Consider the following 20,731-nt stretch of genomic DNA (forward strand, 5'->3'; position numbering starts at 1 on the left):
TACTTATCTATCTCATAGGCTGGTTGTGAGGATTTAGTAAGATAATTGATGTATATACTTAGAACACTGCCTAGCACATGGCTCAGTGAGTATTAACTATTTGGGGTGGGGGGGTTGCAAATTTTATCTACCAAAAATCATGGAAACTGTTCCTTCCTCCACAGTTCACATTCCACTTTACTTTGCCTTAATGAGGCCTGTCCCTAGTCCTGTTCCTCTACAGGATCCTCCATGCTGACTCAGTCTGACTTTTTAAAAATACCTCGATTTAACCAGGTCACTCCTACTTAAATCTCCTCAGTGACTCCCATTTACCTATAAAAGAAAGTCTTAACCCCTTCACCTGGTGGCCAAGGCCCTTTTGGATAAAGGCTTAACTGACATTTCAGGGCTTACATCCTGCCACTCATCCACAATGCTTCACACTCAACTATTCTCTACTATCACCTCCCTGCCTCTCAAGTGTCAACTAGTCCCATTCCCTTCCTCCTGAACTCTTTTCTCCTTTGGTTGCCATGGTACTACACTTTCCTGGTCTTCTTCCAATCTCCCTTGCTATTCCCTTTCTTTCTCATTCTTCAGTTTCTCTGTAAGAGTCCCCAGAGTTCCATCCTTAACTCAATTTCTGTTTTGCCACATATCCTGTCCCTGAGTGATGGCATCCATTTTTACACTCTACTATATGCTCATGACTCCCAGATCTTCATTCCTGAGTTCTGGTTTCAAACATTTTTAAAAAAATTTTTTTGAGACAGGGTCTCAGTGAATCGACTAGGGTCTCCCTAAATTGCTGAGGCTGGCTTTGAAATTGGTGATCCTCCTGCCTCAGCCTCCCAAAAGGCTGGAATTACAGGTGTGTGCCACCACATCCAGCTGGTTTCAAACATCGTTATAAATCACATCTCCTGAACCTCTGTGTGTCCCAAACTGAACTCATCTTCCCTACCTCAAACCTGCTTTTCCTCTTCATTCTGAATTTGTTGGTGATACCATCATCATCCAAGCCTTCATTCTCTGCATATGAGAAATCACCCAATCCTGCCCATTTACATCCTTAGTAACTCTCCAATAGGTCTTCTCTCCATACTTACCATCATCACCCTAGTTCTGACCCTCATCCTTTCTAGCACAGATTGCAATAGTTTCTCTGCCTCTAGTTGTTATGCTTGGACCAACTGGAAACCTTTTATCTACCTCCATGAACACCTTGCATTGTCACTGCCCTGCTGTAAACTCTTTACTGGTTCCCAGTTAGACAAAATTACTCCATCCTCTGTTATGTGCCAGGATCTAGGCTAAATATAAAAACTGCAATGTTGAACATGAAATGGTCTCTGCCTACTAATGGATTTACTATCTGGGAAGAAAGATACATAAACACATACTAATCACACTGTGATAAGTTCTGTGATAAATACAGAACATTAATAGGAGCAAATGAGTGAGTTCCTTAGGGGCTATATCTTCCTAATCTTTGTAACCCCCAACATGTAGTACTAGGTTTGATTCACAAGATAATTTTATCTGAATACTAAATAGATACTCTTCTCTTATCCTCACTCTCCTATATAAAAAGACTTGCAACTCATCTATCAAATGAATGTAATCTATAAACCTTGTCTGAATCCTGAATTGAATAAAACAAGTACAATATTAAAAGATGAGACATCAAATAAATTTAATAGGGCTAGATATTTGATGATGTTAAGGAATTATTGTAAGGTTTTTAGTGTTATAATGTTATTGCCAGTGTGTTAAAAGAGTTTTTTTTCTTTTAGAGCTATTAAGGTTTTTGGGTTTTTGTTTGTTTTATGCTGAGGATTGAACACAGAGATGGTTTATTGCTGAGTTACATTCCCAGTCCTTTTTATTTTTTTATTTGGGACAGGGTCTCACCAAGTTGCTCAGGGCCTCACTAAGTTGCTGAGGCTGGCCTCAAACTTGTGACCTTCCTTCCTCAGACTCCTGTGTTGCTGAGAATACAGGTGTGTGCCACTGTGCCAAGCAAAAAATACTTTAAAATGAAACAATATAATGAGATTGTCTGGGAGTTGCCTGAAAATATGGTGTTGTCACATGAGAGTATAACTGAAAGACTGACAATACCTGTTATTAATTGCTGAAGCAGGTTGACATATAAAATGAAAGACAAAATTAATAACTCAGGGTTTTGTGCCAATTAAATAATTAAATAAAATGTCTGACTATAGCACCTGATGTCTCAACAAATATTAGTTTTATCTAGGTGCAGTGGCATATACCAGAAATCCTGGCAACTCAGGAGGCTGAGGCAGGAGGATTCCAAGTTAGAGGCCAGCCCCAGCAATTTACAGAGACTCTGTCAAAATGAAATAATAAAAATCATTGGGGATGTAACTCAGTGGTAGAGCACCCCCGGGTTCAATCATCCGTAACAGAGATAGACACACACACACACTCGTTTATAAGCTTTGCATCTCTCCTTACCTCTTTAAATTCATCCACATCAGGGTATAACAGGGGAGACAGCAGATCAATAGTATGGGAATTAGAATCCCAGATCAATAGTATGGGAATTAGAATCCCAGTATCTGAAGGACTGGAAAAATACTCAGCATCATTTCTCTCTTCTGCCTGGTAATGAGCACCAATTAGAGCATAAGATGTCTCCCAAAGAAGCCTAGGGCAAGAATGGAAGTATTTCAAAACCAACAAAAAAAAAAAAGGAAAAGAAATCACAGTTTAAACTTTTGTCGACAGGACACAAAAACTGATTTTGAAGTAATCACGGGCTCTTAGCTGGAATAGGGCTGGCCATTTCCTCTGCTGCTCAAATTCCTCTGCAATATCGCCATCTGGTGGCTATGTAGCATCACTTTATTTTGTTCCCAGATGCAGTTCCCTCTGATGGCTCCGAATGTACTTCGAAAGTTCTAGAAGGGAATAGCTTCATTTCGTAAAATGTTCCCTGAACTGCTCAAAGTTAATCATATTCTTCCTCAGGTCCTACAAAGTCCTTTATGCTCAAACACCATTTAAAGCACCTCTCTATTAGAATTTTTTACCTGTCAGCATTCATTGATTTACTCACCTAACAAATTTATTCTCTAAGTGCTACACCTAGGACAGACACTATGGCACAGGAGACACAATGCTAAAAAAAACAAATTGAGCATATGAACAAAAAAATTAAACATGCAAATAGAATTAAAATAGTCACCTTTACATCCACTATAAAACAGGGGGTTGTTTGTTTGTTTTCTTGTAATCAACTTCTTGAGAATATTTTATTAATTTTTTAAAATTGTATTTATTCTAATTAGTTGTACATGACAGTAGAATGCATTTATACATTGAGACAGATCATAGAGTGTAATCTCTCATTTTTCTGATTATATGTATTGCAGGATCACATCAGTCATGCAGTCATACATGTACATGAGGTAATAACGTCTGTTTCACTCTACAATCATTCCTTCTAAAATAGTTTTTGAAAAACTTTTGATACTGGGGATTGAACCCAAGGTCCCATGCATGCTATACACTGTACTCTACCACTGAGCTACACCTTCAACTCTAACTTTCCAATAGATTAAATTTGGATACCACCCCTCCCCCAAACTGGGAACACATTCCTCAAGCTAAGAAGGAAGGTTGGATGGACTGTGACCACCGCCCCCAACCTAACAGGCCCAAAGACGGGAGGAAGATTACCCATTCAGGCCGAACTGCATCTACATATGTACAATTCCAGTCCTTTTGTCACAGTTCCCTTGACTCCTCTCCTTTGAAAGTTCTGCTAATTGTCAGGGATTTCAGAGATAAAGTTTCTTCCACTTTTCTTCAAAGATAGATTTGAATATAAAAACTATTTGGCAATTATTTGGGGGGGTGGAGTGCTGGGGGTTAAACCCAGAGTGTTCTACCACTGAGTTACATCCACAGTCCATCCCTCTTTATTTTTTAACTTTGAGACACTGTATCATTAATTTTCCCATACTGGTCTTGAACGTGTGATCCTCCTCCTGCCTGAACCCAGTAACTGGAATTACAGTTGGGCATCTGGCTAAATTATTTATTTTTTCGTTTTATTTGATTCAGGCTTTTAATTTTCTCTGAAATATTTTCTACCCTTGGAAAACAAATTCCCCATTCAAGTTTGCTAACCTCATTCTTTAAGATGCAAATTTTATTTCTGGCTTCAATTTTGGACATGCAAATTTAAGACTTAACAGACTTAACAGGTGGAATGTCTGACTTATAAAACTAGCAAATGTTAATTCTAGATTTTAATTTCTTCTTATATACACTATATATTTATATGCTTATATATGGTCTGTTTACATGGTACTAAATTGACTTATTAAAAAATTAGCTCAAATGCCTTTGATTCACATGACTTTAAATCTATAATAAATTAAATTTGTTCATAATAAAAATATCTTTAAAATGTAGTAACTCATTTTTCTGACCTGCTAACCAATTAAGATATTGGTCTCTAGATACTAAGATATAGTGTTCATTTTTTTCTATATACAACAACCTCTGAGGGCATTTTTGGCAAATAACTTAAATGTTACCTATGCTTGATTTCCATAAGTAAAGCTAGCTATTAAAATCAATAAATTAAGGGCTAGGGAGATAGCTCAGTCGGTAGAGTGCTTCCCTTACAACCACAAGGCCCTGGGTTCGATCCCCAGCACCGCAAAAAAAAAAAAAAAAAAAAAATCAATAAATTAAGCTGGGAGTGGTGGCACACACCTGTCATCCCAGTGGCTCAGGAGGCTGACCTAGGAATATCACAAGTTCAAAGCTAGTCTTAGCAACTTAGCAAGGGCACAAACAACTTGGTGAGACCCTGTCTCTAAATAAAATATAAAAGGGCTGGGGATGTTGCTCAGTGGTTAAGTACCCCTGAGTTCAATCCCCAGAACCAAAAAAATGAATACATTTAAATTTTTTAAAATGTGACATTTCAAAATGTTTTGTTTTTACAAGGAAACCTTGATCCAGAGTTGAAAATTCTTAAGCTTTTCATACCTGAAAAATATTCCACTTTATTTTAATAAGTGGATAATGTTTATATCTACATATGACATTCATGGTTTGTCTAAAATATTAATTGTTCAATAGATTTAAAAATTCACAAGTGACCTGCCAGGCATGGATGTACACACCGGTAATCCTAATGACTAGGGAGAACTGCAAGTTCAAGGCCAGCCTCAGCAACTTAGCAAGATCCTAAGCAACTAAAAAGAAAAAGTTAAAATGACTGGGAATGTAGCTCAGTGGCAGTGCCCCTGGGTTCAGTCCTCAGTAAAAATAAATAAATAAATAAATAAATTCTCATGAGTCTGTACTTTCCTTGTTCCAAACCAGAAATAAGTCAAAGAAAATAACAGATGATTTAAAATGCTAATGACCTATGTACAGTTTCTATTTCTGATTTCTGAATTTTATGAGATAAAATTATGAAGATTTTGTTTTTAAATATATAACTCCTAACAGTACTTTCAGAAATTAACTATTAGTCTGCCCATATATTCATTCAGAAACCTAAACTTGTTATAAAACTTGTGTGCCTCTTTTTAAGTTTATTTTCACAACTGGCCTTGATAAAAAAAAAAAAAAAAAAAAAAAAAAAAAAAACATGACATAAAGGATATGATGTTGAAACCGGATTCCCATCCTCTGCTGCTGTAGTCGCTGGTGGAGTTACAGCTCTCTGCCACAGCAGCAGCTCTTCACAACTGGGAATGCCCTTCAGCATTAGCAGCTGGTCTCAGTCAGCAGGACTGGGTTCTTTGGAAGCTAGTGGGACCTATGTTGTATATCTCCATAGCAGGCAAATGCCCACTTAGTGCTGCAGCAGAACCTAGCCACCTGCCGGTGACTTCTTTCCAGGTTCTTGTCCTGAGAAGAAACAGAGCTAGTAGAACTTATTCAAGTATAAAGAAAAGAAACAGAGCTCCTCTTTCCAGGGGACTGGAAAGCAGGTTGCCACTTAAGTGTACTAGTCAAGGGGCTTATGTAGCCGCTGGGTAAGGGTACTGATAATTATCTATGTTAATTGGGTATTAGAAAAATGCCAAGGTTATTGGTCAGTAGCTATACTTATCAGGTATTGGAGAGGTGCCAAGCCTATTGGTTTAGTCTGTGACCCTTTGATTAGTTGTGTCTTTTTAGCCCTTGAGTCTGTAGCCTTCACTCAGGTCCATCCCACTTCTCTTTTCCCACCACTCTAGGACAAATGAGTCAACTGGAATGTTTCTACAGGTTAATTTCATGGAGTAGCCTGTACATTTAGAGAAGCATTTTGGGGCCCAATGTCCTAACTGCCCACCTCTCTTTACTATCTATCTATTCAATGTTGCTTATAAAACAACTCAAGTAATTTCCATTCATGGTTTTATATTTTCTGCACAAACTGCCTGGGTTTTATTGCCATACAATCAGCAAGGTGCTTCACTGTGTTCTTAAAAATGTTAAACGGATTTTTGTACTATGTCTAATATCAAATCTAGTAATTCTTCAATTCTATAGAAACTAAAAGTAATTCTGAAAATATATTTATTAGTAGGGTGCAACAGTCTGACAATAATTGCTCTTACTAAAGTTTACAAAAAACTGGCTAAAAAAAAAATTTTGGGCTGGGGAGATAGCTCAGTTGGTAGTGTTTGCCTTGCAAGCACAAGGCCCTGGGTTCAATCTCTAGCACCGCAAACAAACAAACAAAAAAAAAAACAGATCTTGTCTTATCAAGAGAATTTGGAAGCTGGACATGGTGGGGCACACCTATAATCCCAGTGGCTCAAGAGGTTGAGGCAGGAGGACTGCAAGTTCAAAGACTCAGCAACTCAGCAAGACCCTGTCTCTAAATAAAATATAAAAAGGGTTGTGGATGTAGCTTAGTTGTTAAGGGCCCCAGGGTTCAATCCCCAGTACCTGAGAAAAAGAGTGAGAGAATTCATTTTCTGCTGATTAAGTCCTGCAAGAGTTAAGATTTATTCAAATCTTCATTTGTTCTATAATTTTTTAGTCTGTAACTCTGAAGTTTTAAAATATGACAATCTAAATATAATGATATTAATCATGATTGTTTTCTTATTGTTACAGAGCTGGGGACTTCCAAGAAATTGAGGCAGTGTAAAAACCCACCCTTCAAACCCTGATTCTTGTGATCATGTGTTGCTCAGAGTAACAGGAATGAGTTGATTGAAGGGATAGGAAAAGGGGAAGGGGATACTCACAAGGGAGAGAGTGGGTCCTCTCAGAGAGAAAAGGGACAATGTGCCTCTCCTGCATTCCAGTTTTATTGGGGATCCCGAAGAAGTTTCCAGAGAGTCCCACACAGGACCACCTCTTGAATGACAGCAGGGTGACATCAGACTTTCAAGCATCTATGGCTATGACAACTGTAGATACCCTTGGCCCATGCTAAGTAGTTCTAACTAGTACCTTAATCATTTTTATAGGTTTTACAGTCAGGAGGAATTATCCTTATCTTTTTTTTTTTTTTTTTGCGGTGCTGGGGATCGAACCCAGGTCCTTGTGCTTGCAAGGCGAGCACTCTACCAACTGAGCTATCTCCCCAGCCCTATCCTTATCTTCTTTAAATCTTCTGTGAAAAGGGTCACAATTGTCTCTCCCTTCAAAGTAACTTGGGGTCCTCTTATCAATGTTATTTCCTGCCTGCATTTCCCTACAGATAACAGTTTGTTGAAGAAGATGATATACCCTTTCCACTTAGGCCAGGTAGGGCTACAGGTAAATTGCTTTTTGGCAAAGAAAGTATGTGAGGGTCAGCAAAGTGGGCCCATTTTACATAGTTAGTCTCTTAACCTCGTGTTCCAAACACCATTCACATCTGTCTGTTTCCTAACACTAGGAGTTCCCAGAGAGGAGGAACTGGATTCAGGACCAGCAAGATTCTTGGCATATGTTGTCGGGGTTTCCAGGACCCCCAGCCTTGGGCATGGTCAAGATGGCGTCTGACGCTGAGCCAAAAGCGGCCAGCTATACAGTAAACAACCAGCGAATTCCAATGATTGGCTAGTTAACGATGTGACTAGAGCATGCCCCCCTCGTGTACCTATCCTATGCTTGCAGCTGTCCGCGTTTACCTCGTGTACTCTCCCCTGATTGGTTGAAGTGTATATAAGCCTGGTGGGTGGGAGAGTGGGGAGGCAGAAGCGGAAGAAGCGGCGGAGGCGGAGGCTGAAGCTGAGCTGGAAGCTGGGAGTGCGCGGAGGCTGGAAGAAGCTGAGAGAAGAGAAGCTGGGAGTGCGCGGAAGCTGGGAGAAGCTGAGAGAAGGGAAGCTGGGAGTGCGTGGAAGCTAGGAGTAAGAGAAGTGTAGGAGAGGGACTGTGCACAATAAACTTCCAAAGCTTCAGACGTTTGTCATGTCTCTCTCTGCGGCCAGAGGGAGCGCGATAACTGGTGCCGAAACCCGGGACATGAAGGGAAGATGAAGGCCTTATAAAAGAAAACAAGGTAAGATATTTGAAAATTTTTTTTGTATACAAGTTAAACCGGTTATAAAAAAGTTAAAGGGTATCAGGATACGCTATCAGCGGTCCTGGGGACACGCGGAGTGCGGTCCGGTTGAAAGGTATCGGGACGCGCCATCAGCGGTCCTGACGCGTAGAACGCGGGTTAAAAGGTATCGGGATCCTGACACGTAGAACGCGGGTCAAAAGGTATCGGGATACGCCATCAGCGGTCCTGACGCGTGGAACGTGGGTTAAAAGGTATCGGGATGCGCCGTTGGCGGTCCTGATGCGTGGAACGCGGTCTAATTAAAGTGAAAGTAGAAACACGTTTGAAGCGGTCCAATTAGGTAGTACGTGAAAAGCCGCTATAAAAATTTTAATGTACACTTGATAGTTTTCCTTTCAGTAATCTCGTTGCTCCTGGCAGCTAGGCCACTGTTTGTTATTGTAACTACCATAACTAAAGCTATTCAAATTAGTAACAATGGGGTCTGAAACGTCTAAATTCAGAATGCAGCAACCCCTTAGGGAGCTATTAAAAAACCATGGAACGCCATTAAAGGAAAAAACAGCTAAAGTATTTCTTGATACTGTGGAAAGGATTTCCCCTTGGTTTTTGGATGAGGGCCTTTTGAATACCCTACAGTGGGAACAGCTGGGGAAAGACCTTCGTATAGCGGATAGGCAAAATCCTTTGCCAGTAGGCACTATGGCTATTTGGTCTCTTATTAAATCCTGTCTGCAAGATAAAAACAAAAAACCTTCACTCACCGAGCCTTTAGCTGAGGGAAGACAGGTTTTGGAAGAAATAAAAGAGGAACGCTCATATCTTTCTCAAAATTCAGAAAAAGGAACTAACTCAGATGAGGAACTATCGGAAGGGGAATTATCAGGGGAGGAACTGGAAAAAAGAGTACAAAGATTAAGACTAGATAAAAAGCCCCCTCTAGTGCCCGTGTTGCCTAGTGCACCTCCCATAAATAGGGAACCCCCTCATGAAGCGTCCGGTTTCGGGTTACGCTCAGAATGGAGTCATCTTGGATCTGTAGCGTATCCTGTTTTTGAGGATGCTCAAAATCAAAGATTCCACCAACCCTTAGACTTTAAAATAGTGAAACAGTTAAAAGAAGCAGTTAGCACATATGGTCCTCAGTCAGCTTTTACTATAGCCTTAGTAGATACCTTGACATCATTAAACTTAGTGCCCTAGGACTGGACTAATCTTGCTAGGGCCGCTCTGTCTGGGGGACAGTACCTTATGTGGAAAACATCATGGCAAGAAATATCTACGGATACCGCCCGCCGAAATGCAGCAGCGGGGAATCCCCAAGTCGATAGGGACATGCTTATGGGCGTAGGACCTTATGAAACCCTTCAGGCACAGCTTAATTATCATCCAGCAGTCTATGCGCAAATTGCCGTGGCTGCAACCAAGGCCTGGAAAACATTACAAGGAGCAGGAGATTTGCAGGGCCAGTTGTCAAAGGTAACTCAAGGGAATAGTGAGCCCTATGCGGATTTTGTCGATAGGCTAATTCAAACAGCATCACGCATCTTCGGAGATGCAGAGCAAGCCATGCCCCTAGTAAAACAGTTGGCTTACGAACAAGCTAACAGGTGGTGTAGGGAGGCCATAAGACCATGGAGAAACAAAGACTTGTCCGCCTACTTAAAAGTGTGTAGAGATGTAAATGATACCTCGGCGCAGAGCAGTGCCTTTGTAGCAGCCATAGACAGACAAACCACCTTGTTGTCTGCTGCACTTGCACAAGCCCAGGGGAGGTTCCCTTCAAGAACTAATAAAGAGTCTTTAGGATCATGTTTTGTGTGCGGACAGAAGGGACATCTAAAAGCCACTTGTCCAAACAAAAGGCCACCCTTTGCCCGGGGTGGGAACATCTATACAAAGAATAACCTGGGAACCAGACCTGGGCTATGTCCAAGATGCAGAAGAGGAAGTCATTGGAATAGTGCCTGTCAGCCTATTAGAGATAGGGAGGATAATTTCCTAGGGTTGAATCCTAAACTTCAAAAAAACGGGAGACAGGGCCCTCCCCGGGGCCCGCAACAAATATACGGGGTAATTCAACAAGTTCCCCGATGGTGGTATCCTCCCACAGAGAAGGGGAGCGCAGAGCCACCTCAGGAAGTGCCGGATTGGACATCTGTGCCACCTCCAGACTCATACTAACCCCAGATATGGGGGTGCAGATGATTGATACTGATTGGCATGAAAAAATCCCACAGAACAGTGTAGGACTATTACTAGGTAGAGGTTCCTCAACACTAAAAGGACTTATAGTACACCCAGGGGTTATTGATCCTGATTTCACTGGACAAATAAAAGCCTTGGTCTCTTCACCAAAAGGAATTACGGTCATCTCTCCAGGGGATCGCATTGCACAAATGCTTATATTGCCCAGTCGACATTCTTTGTGGCCCAGTAAAAATACAAATAAAAGACAAGGAGGTTTTGGATCAACAGGAACCACTTTAATAAACCTTACTATGGATATGGGACAGAGGCCCCTCCTAAAATTAAAAGTGGGAAATATGGAATTTACAGGTTTATTAGATACGGGAGCAGACAAAAGTATTATTAGCGCAATGGTCTGGCCAAAGCACTGGCCATTGATCACAGCAGCTCAGAGCTTGAGAGGCTTAGGAGTAGCAGAAAGCCCCAATCAAAGTGCTTCCTCATTATCGTGGAAAGATACAGAGGGACACACAGGAATATTTCAGCCATATGTCTGTAATGTTCCTATTAGCCTATGGGGACGAGACGTCCTGCAGCAAATGGATATGAAACTCACCACTGATCAGACTTACCAAGGGACTCCTGTAAGAAATATGTTACAAAATATGAACTATGATGATAAAAAAGGATTAGGAAGACATAGTCAAGGATCTACCCAACCACTGCCTTTACTTCCACCAAAAAATGATTCTCATGGATTGGGTTTTTCCTAGGGGCCACTGATAAACCATCAATCCCTATAATATGGAAAGATGATAAGCCTCGCTGGATTCCACAGTGGCCCCTAACAAAAGAGAAGCTAGAGGCAGCTCATAAGTTAGTACAAGAGCAGGTACAAGCAGGTCACTTACAACATTCTACTTCTCCTTGGAATACTCCAATATTCTTAACAAAGAAAAAAATCAGGAAAATGGAGGTTATTACATGATTTAAGAGCCATAAACGAACAAATGTACCCTATGGGACCCATCCAATGTGGACTCCCTCTTGTCACTGCACTACCAAAAAATTGGCCTACTATTATTCTGGATTTAAAAGATTGCTTTTTCTCTATACCCTTACACAAAAATGATTGTTGGAGATTCGCTTTTACTTTGCCCTCTCTTAATCACACTCAGCCTGACCAGAGATTCGAATGGACCGTGTTGCCTCAAGGTATGGCTAACAGTCCTACTATATGTCAAACATACGTAGATAAAGCGTTAACAACTACTAGACAAAAGTTTAAGAGATTGTTGATTTATCATTATATGGATGACATACTTATTTGCCATCCAGAAAAAGAAGTTTTGTTAGAAGCATTACAATTTATAACTCAAGCATTAGAAAAGAGAGGACTAACGATAGCTCCTGAAAAATTACAATTAGAGGAGATCCAAGAATATCTGGGTACAAGGCTCACTGCTACTACAGTCAGACCAACAAGGTTGACCATCAGGACAGATCAATTGAATACCTTGAACGATTTTCAGAAACTCTTAGGTGACATTAACTGGATCAGATCCTATTTAAAATTATCCACAGGGGAATTAAAACCTTTATTCGATATATTAAAAGGTAATCCTGACTTGAATTCCCCTAGGAAACTTACTCCCGAAGCACGGATATCCTTACAGCTAGTAGAGAATAGACTTCAGCAGTGTTACGTTGATCGTTGTGATCCTACTCAACCATTAAGTTTAATCATAATCTCAGAGAAGCATACCCCTTTTGGCATAGTTTGGCAAGGAGGACCTCTGCAAAGTATAAATCTCCCTAGCTCTCCGGCTAAAACATTGCAATCATATCCCCAAGCTATTGCTCAGGTAATATTCAAGGGAATAGAATCTTGCATTACTGTTTTTGGAATCCATCCGTCTATTATTATAACTCCTTATTCCACTCAGCAAATTAAATGGCTAATTAATAATGATGATGATTGGTCAGTATTATATTGTTCCACTTCAGCTCAGTTCGATAACCATTATCCCCAACATCCCTGGATTCAATTCTGTAAAAATACTCCCATAATTTTTCCAAAAGTGACTAGTGTCCAGCCTCTTAAAGACTGTGTAACCATTTTTACTGATGGCTCCAAAAATGGAGTAGGTGCAGTACTTATCAGTAAACAACTTCACACCATAATAGTTCCACCCAACTCCGCACAGGTTACTGAAATTGCAGCTGTAATATTAGCCTTTAAATTAGCAGATAATCAGCCATTCAATCTTCTATCTGATAGCTTATATATCGTTAACGCTTTACAGGTTCTTGAAACGGTACCCCATATTTCTTCCATGTCCACGGTAGCTTCTTATTTTACTACGCTACAAAACCTTATCCTACAGCGTAAACATCTATTCTATGTAGGACATATTAGAGCTCATTCTAATTTACCAGGACCTTTGGCCAATGCTAATGACTTGGTAGATATGGCCACCAAATCAATTTTTGTTTTTTCCATAGAGGAACAAGCAAAACTCTTTCATGAAAAATTCCATGTAAATTCCACTACTTTGAGCAGAAAATTTCCTATATCTAAATGTATGGCTTGACAAATAGTAAAAAATTGTCAACATTGTGCTCCTTTAATCCCAGTACAATCCTTTGGAGTTAACCCCAGGGGACTGCTGCCTGGTCATATTTGGCAGATGGATGTAACCCATATTTCTGAATTTGGTACTGTTAAGTATGTACATGTGTCAGTAGACACTGCTTCAGGGGTCATTATGGCTTCCGCTCATTCTGGAGAAAAGGTAAAAGATGTCATTCAACACTGCCTACAAGCATTTGCTGGCTGGGGCATACCTAAAGTTATTAAAACAGATAATGGTCCTGCTTATACTTCCAAAAGCTTCCGGTTGTTTTTACAAACATTTAACATCCAATCAGTCACTGGCATCCCCTATAATCCTCAGGGACAGGGCATTGTGGAAAGAGCACATCTTACTTTAAAAAATTGTCTAAATAAACAAAAAGGGGGAATAGGAGCCTCCTACAAGTCTCCTAAAGATAAACTTAATTTAGTTCTTTTCATTCTAAATTTCTTAACTCTGGATAGGGACGGCCATTCTGCAGCTGATCGACATTATAATCCCCATAATACTCCTCAAGTATGGGCAAAATGGAAAGATATCCTGACAGGTTGTTGGAAAGGACCGGATCCAGTCCTTCGTTGGGTCCGAGGGTCTGTTTGTATTTTCCCACAGGATCAACAGACTCCAGTCTGGATTCCAGAAAGGCTAATCAGAGTTTTACAGCATGCAAGTGATGCTGCTCCTCCTCGCAATGGCGAGCCTGAGCCTTCCTCCGATAACAAAAACTCAGACGGAAAGGCAAACCCGGAACCTATGGGCCATTGTTAGCCTGGCCATATTTTTCATTTCTAACTAACACATTTTTTATCCTTCCTTTTCTTGTTTTTCACCAATTCCTCTACAAGCCTGTCAATTCTACTGATGATTTTTCAGGTCGTGCTGCTTTTGGTGACAAGGATATCTCTAGCCTTTCTTTGCTTTAACAGGAGGAATTTTTGCACTTTGCCGTTGGAATCATACTGCAAATCAGACCCAGAGTAGAGCAACTCGTTCTGCTGACCCTAGCTGTGATATTGCTTTTCCTCCCACGTCAGCTTGTGTATTTCCTCCCTTTTATGTTTTTACCAACTAACATTTCTAATAACACCTCTTAACTGTTCACTAACCGTGTGCTATCTCTCACAATACTGGAATGGTTCTTTTGCCACCCGTGCAATTTGCACATTTCTATCTTCCTACCAGTCCTAGTTTCTGTTGCAGATGTAGAACTGCCAGTGCTATTGTCGAGAAACAGAAGAGGCTTTGACATTGCAACAGCTGTGATCATTGTCATCACAGTCCTTGCAGTAGCAGCAATGACACAACCATAACAACGATCATTTGGTCGAAGATACAGCTGCAGCCTTACAGACCATAGAGACTCTATCAGAGAGTGGACTCACTATAAGAACAAGTGGATACCTTGCAAGAACTTTTGGGACTGGGATGCGTTTATTCCCTGAGAGCTGTTTGTGTTGCCCGTATTGTAACTCTACTGGGATGTATATTGTTTCTGTATTTAATATGGCTATATGGTTTTTCTTCTGCTTATAGATTTGTCAAACAGCGGGCAGGCTTAGGAGCTATGGTGGTACTCCTCTGCCTTGACCTCCTTCTCTTCATTCGTTTTGGCATGCATCTACGAGCTAGCCAATAGAGAGATCAAATTATCTTTCATCAGGCCATGACCGCCCTAAAGGCCGACAGCCCCCCATTAGTATGGCTCTTGATGCTGGACCGGTAGTCAAAGACGGGTAATGAAGGAGGTGGCTGTGTACCAACCTAAGACAGGAGCTGCAGCATGCTCTGCAGGCTCTGATGACGGGTAAGGACATATGCTGACCACTCAGCCTAAGACAGACACGGTCCCGAGCCTTAGTTTAATAGTAAAGAAGGGGGATCTGTCGGGGTTTCCAGGACCCCCAGCCTTGGGCATGGTCAAGATGGCGTCTGACGCTGAGCCAAAAGCGGCCAGCTATACAGTAAACAACCAGCGAATTCCAATGATTGGCTAGTTAACGATGTGACTAGAGCATGCCCCCCTCGTGTACCTATCCTATGCTTGCAGCTGTCCGCGTTTACCTCGTGTACTCTCCCCTGATTGGTTGAAGTGTATATAAGCCTGGTGGGTGGGAGAGTGGGGAGGCAGAAGCGGAAGAAGCGGCGGAGGCGGAGGCGGAGGCGGAGGCTGAAGCTGAGCTGGAAGCTGGGAGTGCGCGGAGGCTGGAAGAAGCTGAGAGAAGAGAAGCTGGGAGTGCGCGGAAGCTGGGAGAAGCTGAGAGAAGGGAAGCTGGGAGTGCGTGGAAGCTAGGAGTAAGAGAAGTGTAGGAGAGGGACTGTGCACAATAAACTTCCAAAGCTTCAGACGTTTGTCGTGTCTCTCTCTGCGGGCAGAGGGAGCGCGATAATATGTGATGGAAAAGAATTGCAGCATGTGCCAGTCAGAAACCTAGACAGAGGTTTATTTAGGAAAGCTGAGGCACATTCAAGGGAGAATGTGGGCTATTTTGAGAATGAAAAGCTTTGGGCGTAAAGCAAAAAATACATTCAAGGGAGAATGTGGGTCATCTCCAGAGGGAGAAATAGCAACCTGTTTTTTGGAGTATTAACATTTATAAAGGGATGGTTGTTAGGGGCTGGACTAGAAGTATAGTCAGGGTAGGGTTAAGCAGTTTCCCATGCTTGCACATTGAGAGCATGGATCAAGGGTATGGGACAAGGGTATGGGCTGAGTCACTCAGGAGTTAAAACTGTTTATGGGCACTTCCTGCATTTCAGTATTTCATGAGTGCTTCCTTTGAGACTCCTCATCTCTGCCTTTATCCCCTCATTCCTATCTCAACTCTCAAGTGCAGATCTGACAGGATTACTTTTTACAGACTTGCTTTTCTTTAAAATGCCAGAATGAAAAATAATGATTTTATTAGTCCAAATCTATCATACTGGCTGGATTGCTTTGCTCTCATTAGTAATTTGTACTTTTCTGGTCTGAGCTAATCTTTCCAAAAAACCTGTTACTTAAAATTGGCTCAAAAGGGAACTTTTTTTTTTTGGTATTGGGGACTGAACCAAGGGGCATTTAACCACTAAACTACATCCCCAAATCTTTTGATTTATTTTGAGACGAGTTTCACTAGGTTACATAGGGCCTAAGCCTTGAACTTGTGGTCTTCCTGCCTCAGCCTCCCAAGTTACTGGAATTACAGGCATGCTCCACCACACCTGGCTCACAAAGAGGTTTTCTTAACACTGATTCAAACTATCCTGTCACATCTCCTCCAGATAAAAGAATGGAAAATGTTCCTAGAACATGGAAGCCAAAATGCTTGACAAAGATCAAGTCTTCAAAGAAAAATCAGAGACAGAGAGAAAAATAACGCAAAGTCACTTGTTAAATCCCACCAAAATCATGGACAGCTGGGAGGTCAAAAAATGTTACCAGAGTCTAAGGCCCAGGGCCTAACTCTGGGAATTCAACAAAACAGGTTGGGCCATTTACCACAAAACCCAAACAGAAAAGGTAATAGTGAAAATCTGGTGTAGCTATGCCAATTAAATTTTCTTTCAGATTTTTCCCCTTTTTCGTGTCTGGCTTTTAGGGCAAGTGATCAGACCTGATTTGTTGGATCCCCAAAATCAGGCCTGGGTCTGAGGATTGCAATAACAGCTTTGGCAAGCTGTGCTAGGAGAAGGCATGCTGTTTGGGCCTTCACCACTCACAGCTGGCCAATCGTGGAATGAAGAGGGCAGAAAAAGGGGGACCAACACAGTTGTCAAACTTAAATTCATTTCAGGGTCTCTCTATTTTCACTTTGGGACAGCATCAGCTGCTTTTTACCACCATTTAGTGAAAGAGAGAAATGAGCTTTTTGGACTCTTATGGACCCGGAGTCTGACCCACGGCAAGTTCTCCCTGACAGTGCATGTCAGGCCTTGCCCTTCCTTTTCCTTGTTGTTTGGGACTCTTCTGATCCAAGTTGGGTTCTTTTGAACCAATTTGGGCTTCTGCCATTTGTGTGAAAAGGACATTTAGATTCTGTAACTTTGTGCTGCCAATTAGCAAAGAAGGGACATAAGATACACAGAGAAAACAGGGTGGTTTGGGGAAATATATTTTGTGATTTGCATAAAAATGGAAAGCACTAATTCTGTATTGGTGCGCCCTAGGAAGAATTTTGGCTTTCTTGTCTATTTATAGTTATAAACTTATAACTAAGAAAACTATAAGATAAATTTATAACTAAGAAATAGTTTATTATTGTAGTACAGCATGGTCTATGTACCTGAAAGTGAATTCCAGTTTAATGCAATTAATTGTGTCATGTGTTCTTTTGTTACTCTGCTGTTAGTCTGTATTCAGGTGACTGACTTAAGGCAAAAAATAAAATCTGATAGCTGGTTGACAATACCTACTAGAAACTTATTGTTTGTTTGATGGTTCTTCTTTATTCTGAGCTGGTTAATTTGGATATCCTGTGTTTCAGAATCTTGTTAGAACACTGTTTGCTAGCATTTGGTCTTTTTCTTCTGCAACCCCATTGTGTAAAGCTGCCTTTTTGCCTCTTTCTGCTAATCATTGTAACCTTGTCTTTTAGTCCAAAACACAAGGAGAAGGGGCACCTACACTAAAATGGGAAACAAATTCAAAGGAGCAGATAGTGTTTGGAGAAAAACCCCATCTAGCATTCCAACTAGTTTTATATTTGATGATTATGGTCTCTACTTCCAAGTACTTAATAAATGTGGACCACTTAATATTCCCAAATAGGTTCTCTTGTGTGCTGATCTGTAGTCCTCAGGCAACAAAACAAATGGAAAAATTATATGTAAATTTCTGACCAGCTGTTTTGAATTCTGACACCATGGAAAATGTTTTAAAATTTAAAGCAAGCTCTTTCTAAAATGACTAAAACCTGTGATAAACTAAAGCAGGAAGAAAAAGCTTTGGAAACTCAAAAGAGATTTTACCAGGTTGGGTGGGCATAGAAAGTGCCTTTTGCCCCGCTCTTTGAAGGGCTAAACCTGACTAAAAACCCACTTAGGCCAGAATTGTTAGGTAGTAGTTAAGTAATGAGCAGTTTAGTGCATAGCAAGGTCACAGGTGTCCTTTAAGTTCCTTTTAAAGTTTTATGTTACTTTGAGTAAAAACTTGTAGCTGATAACATGTAGCAAAGCACTGGTACACAGACCTTGAAAATAAGCAAATAGAAACAAAAGGAGCTAATTGGGGAATGCATCAAGAAGGAAAGATAAATGGAACTAACTCTTGACAGGGACCACTGAGATCAGGGTAAAGCTAGGAGCTATGGCCACAGGAGCCTCCCCATATCTTAGAAGTTAGGTTTCTTTAGCACCTCCTGAGCACTAAGGTAACATCTGTTTGGCCACTGACTGACTTGTAGATGAAGCACCCCCTGAATGGGATGGTCACCATGAGAGTTCTGGAGAGAACCAACTAAGGTCAAAAACCCCACCACCCAACATGAAGGAGAAGTTGAACACCTGATTGGTGAAGGTTGCTGAAGGAGGACATCAGTTCTTCTTTAAACACCAAACAGTATAAATTTGGAGACAACATTGTCTCCTTTGTTGTTCTCTGCTCAGAAACAGCCTATTCTCTCTTAAGAGTGCTCTCTGCTTGAAGTTTTCACCCTATTTTAACTTTGCTTCCACTTAACCTTCACTTATAATATGCTCTTGCATGACTTTCACTGTCTGACTTTAAATTTTCTTTTGTCAGAACACAAGAACCAAGGTTTAGAGCTTTGGTTCCCCACTCTCCTGTGACAGAATGACTTATCAACTAGATAGTGGTTCAAAATATGATTTTATAACCCTTTACAAAAGAAATTTCCATTTGTAAGGATTTTTCCCTCTACTGATTAGCTCTTAAATTATTGGTAGAGATATTAACCCCTGCAAAACAAGCCTCATTTTTAAACCTTTTTCTTTTACCAGGCCTTTGGCTTTACACCTTTCAGAGACACTGTTTTGTGTCTCTGAGACTTAAATTTTCTGCTTTGTTTCAACAAAGTTATACCTTTGAAAGTGCAGATTTAGATTAAGGATTTCTTAGGACTATAGTAATTATATCAACAGATTAGTTTAAGAAACTGGCATATGATACATCTAAATGAAAGCTATGAAATCTTTGTTTTCCATATTTATGTATGTTTGTGTATATGGGTGTATTGTGTTGTATGTTTATGGTACCAAATTAACTAATAAATAAGTGCTCATATATTTTTATTTATGTATTTATTTTTAGTATTGGGAATTGAACACAGGAGCACTCCATCACTGAGCTACATCTCCAATACTTTTTCATACTTTATTTTGAGATAGGGTCTCACTAAGTTGTTTAGGGCCTTGCTAAATTGCCTAGGCTGGCTTTGAAATTGTAATCCTCCTGCCTCAGCCTCCCAAATCACTGGGATTACAGGTGTGCACCACCACACCCAACTGCTCATATATTTTTTAAAAATATTTTTTAGTTGTTGATTTAACTTTATTTTATTTATTTATTTACATGTGGTGCTGAGGATCAAACCCAGGGTCCACACATGCTAGGCAAGCGCTCTACCACTGAGCCATAACTCCAGTCCAGTTAATAAATTGTTAGAGGACATAAATCCAAATGTCTCAGTTCACATGACTTAAATATTTGAGAAATTAGTTAATTTAAATTTGTAGGTAGGACAAAAGTAAAACTAATTAAAATTATTAACACATTTTTGCCTTGGTTACTAGACAACTGGGGTTGTATTTGTCTCTGCCAAGATGTTTAAAGTACAGTGACCATTGATTTTAGGGTTTTTTTGTAGGGAAAAAATTATTTAAAATATTAACTGTATTAACCATATTTATTCAAAACCAATCTTGCTAGTGAATAGGTAGAATATTCTGATAGTAAGATCTAGGCCAACAGTTAGGGCAATGGACCCCAAAAAGACTTCTCTAAGTAGGTGTAAAGTGCAGACTACTGCATAGTAATGAGCTGTTCTGTAAAAACATTCCAAACATCCAACCATCAAATCCCTTTGATCCAGAGGGGCAGGAAAAAGGAGGGCACATAGACCTGAGTGGAAACTATAGAGAATTTCAAACTCTCAAAGGCTAAAAGAGCAAAATCAATAAGAATGTTGTTGGCCCCACCAATAAATGTCACCTTTCAGATACCTAATCATCAGACCAGTTAGGACCAATAGCCTTAGCATTCTCTTGATACTGATTAGCATAAACACTGAGCAACACCTCTAACAAATAGTTATAAAAGCCCCTAGATTAGTACACTTCAGCAGCAAGCCTCTATCTGAATCCCTCTCACTCTGCAAGAGCTGTGTTTCTTTTATCTTTTTCTTTCTTCTTTTTTTTTTTTGTACCAGGGATTGAACCCAGGGGTGCTTAACCACCAAGCCACATCCCCAGCCCTTTTCATATTTTATTT

General features: G+C 40.4%; 1 long non-coding RNA gene across 2 annotated transcripts in view; it reads right to left on the bottom strand.

Moving 5' to 3' along the window:
• The window catches only part of LOC124972220 (uncharacterized), a 44,453-nt gene that overhangs the window by 4,703 nt on the left and 19,019 nt on the right, over nucleotides 1-20,731 (bottom strand). For both annotated transcript variants that reach the window (XR_007106443.1, XR_007106444.1), the window contains exons 4-5: nucleotides 2,769-2,912; nucleotides 2,467-2,659 (exon numbers count right to left, since the gene is read on the bottom strand). This is a non-coding gene — a long non-coding RNA (uncharacterized LOC124972220). The remainder of the gene's footprint in view (nucleotides 1-2,466; nucleotides 2,660-2,768; nucleotides 2,913-20,731) is intronic.

The sequence above is a fragment of the Sciurus carolinensis genome, chromosome X, assembly GCF_902686445.1.
Source record: "Sciurus carolinensis chromosome X, mSciCar1.2, whole genome shotgun sequence".
NCBI classification, from domain to species: Eukaryota; Metazoa; Chordata; class Mammalia; order Rodentia; family Sciuridae; genus Sciurus; species Sciurus carolinensis.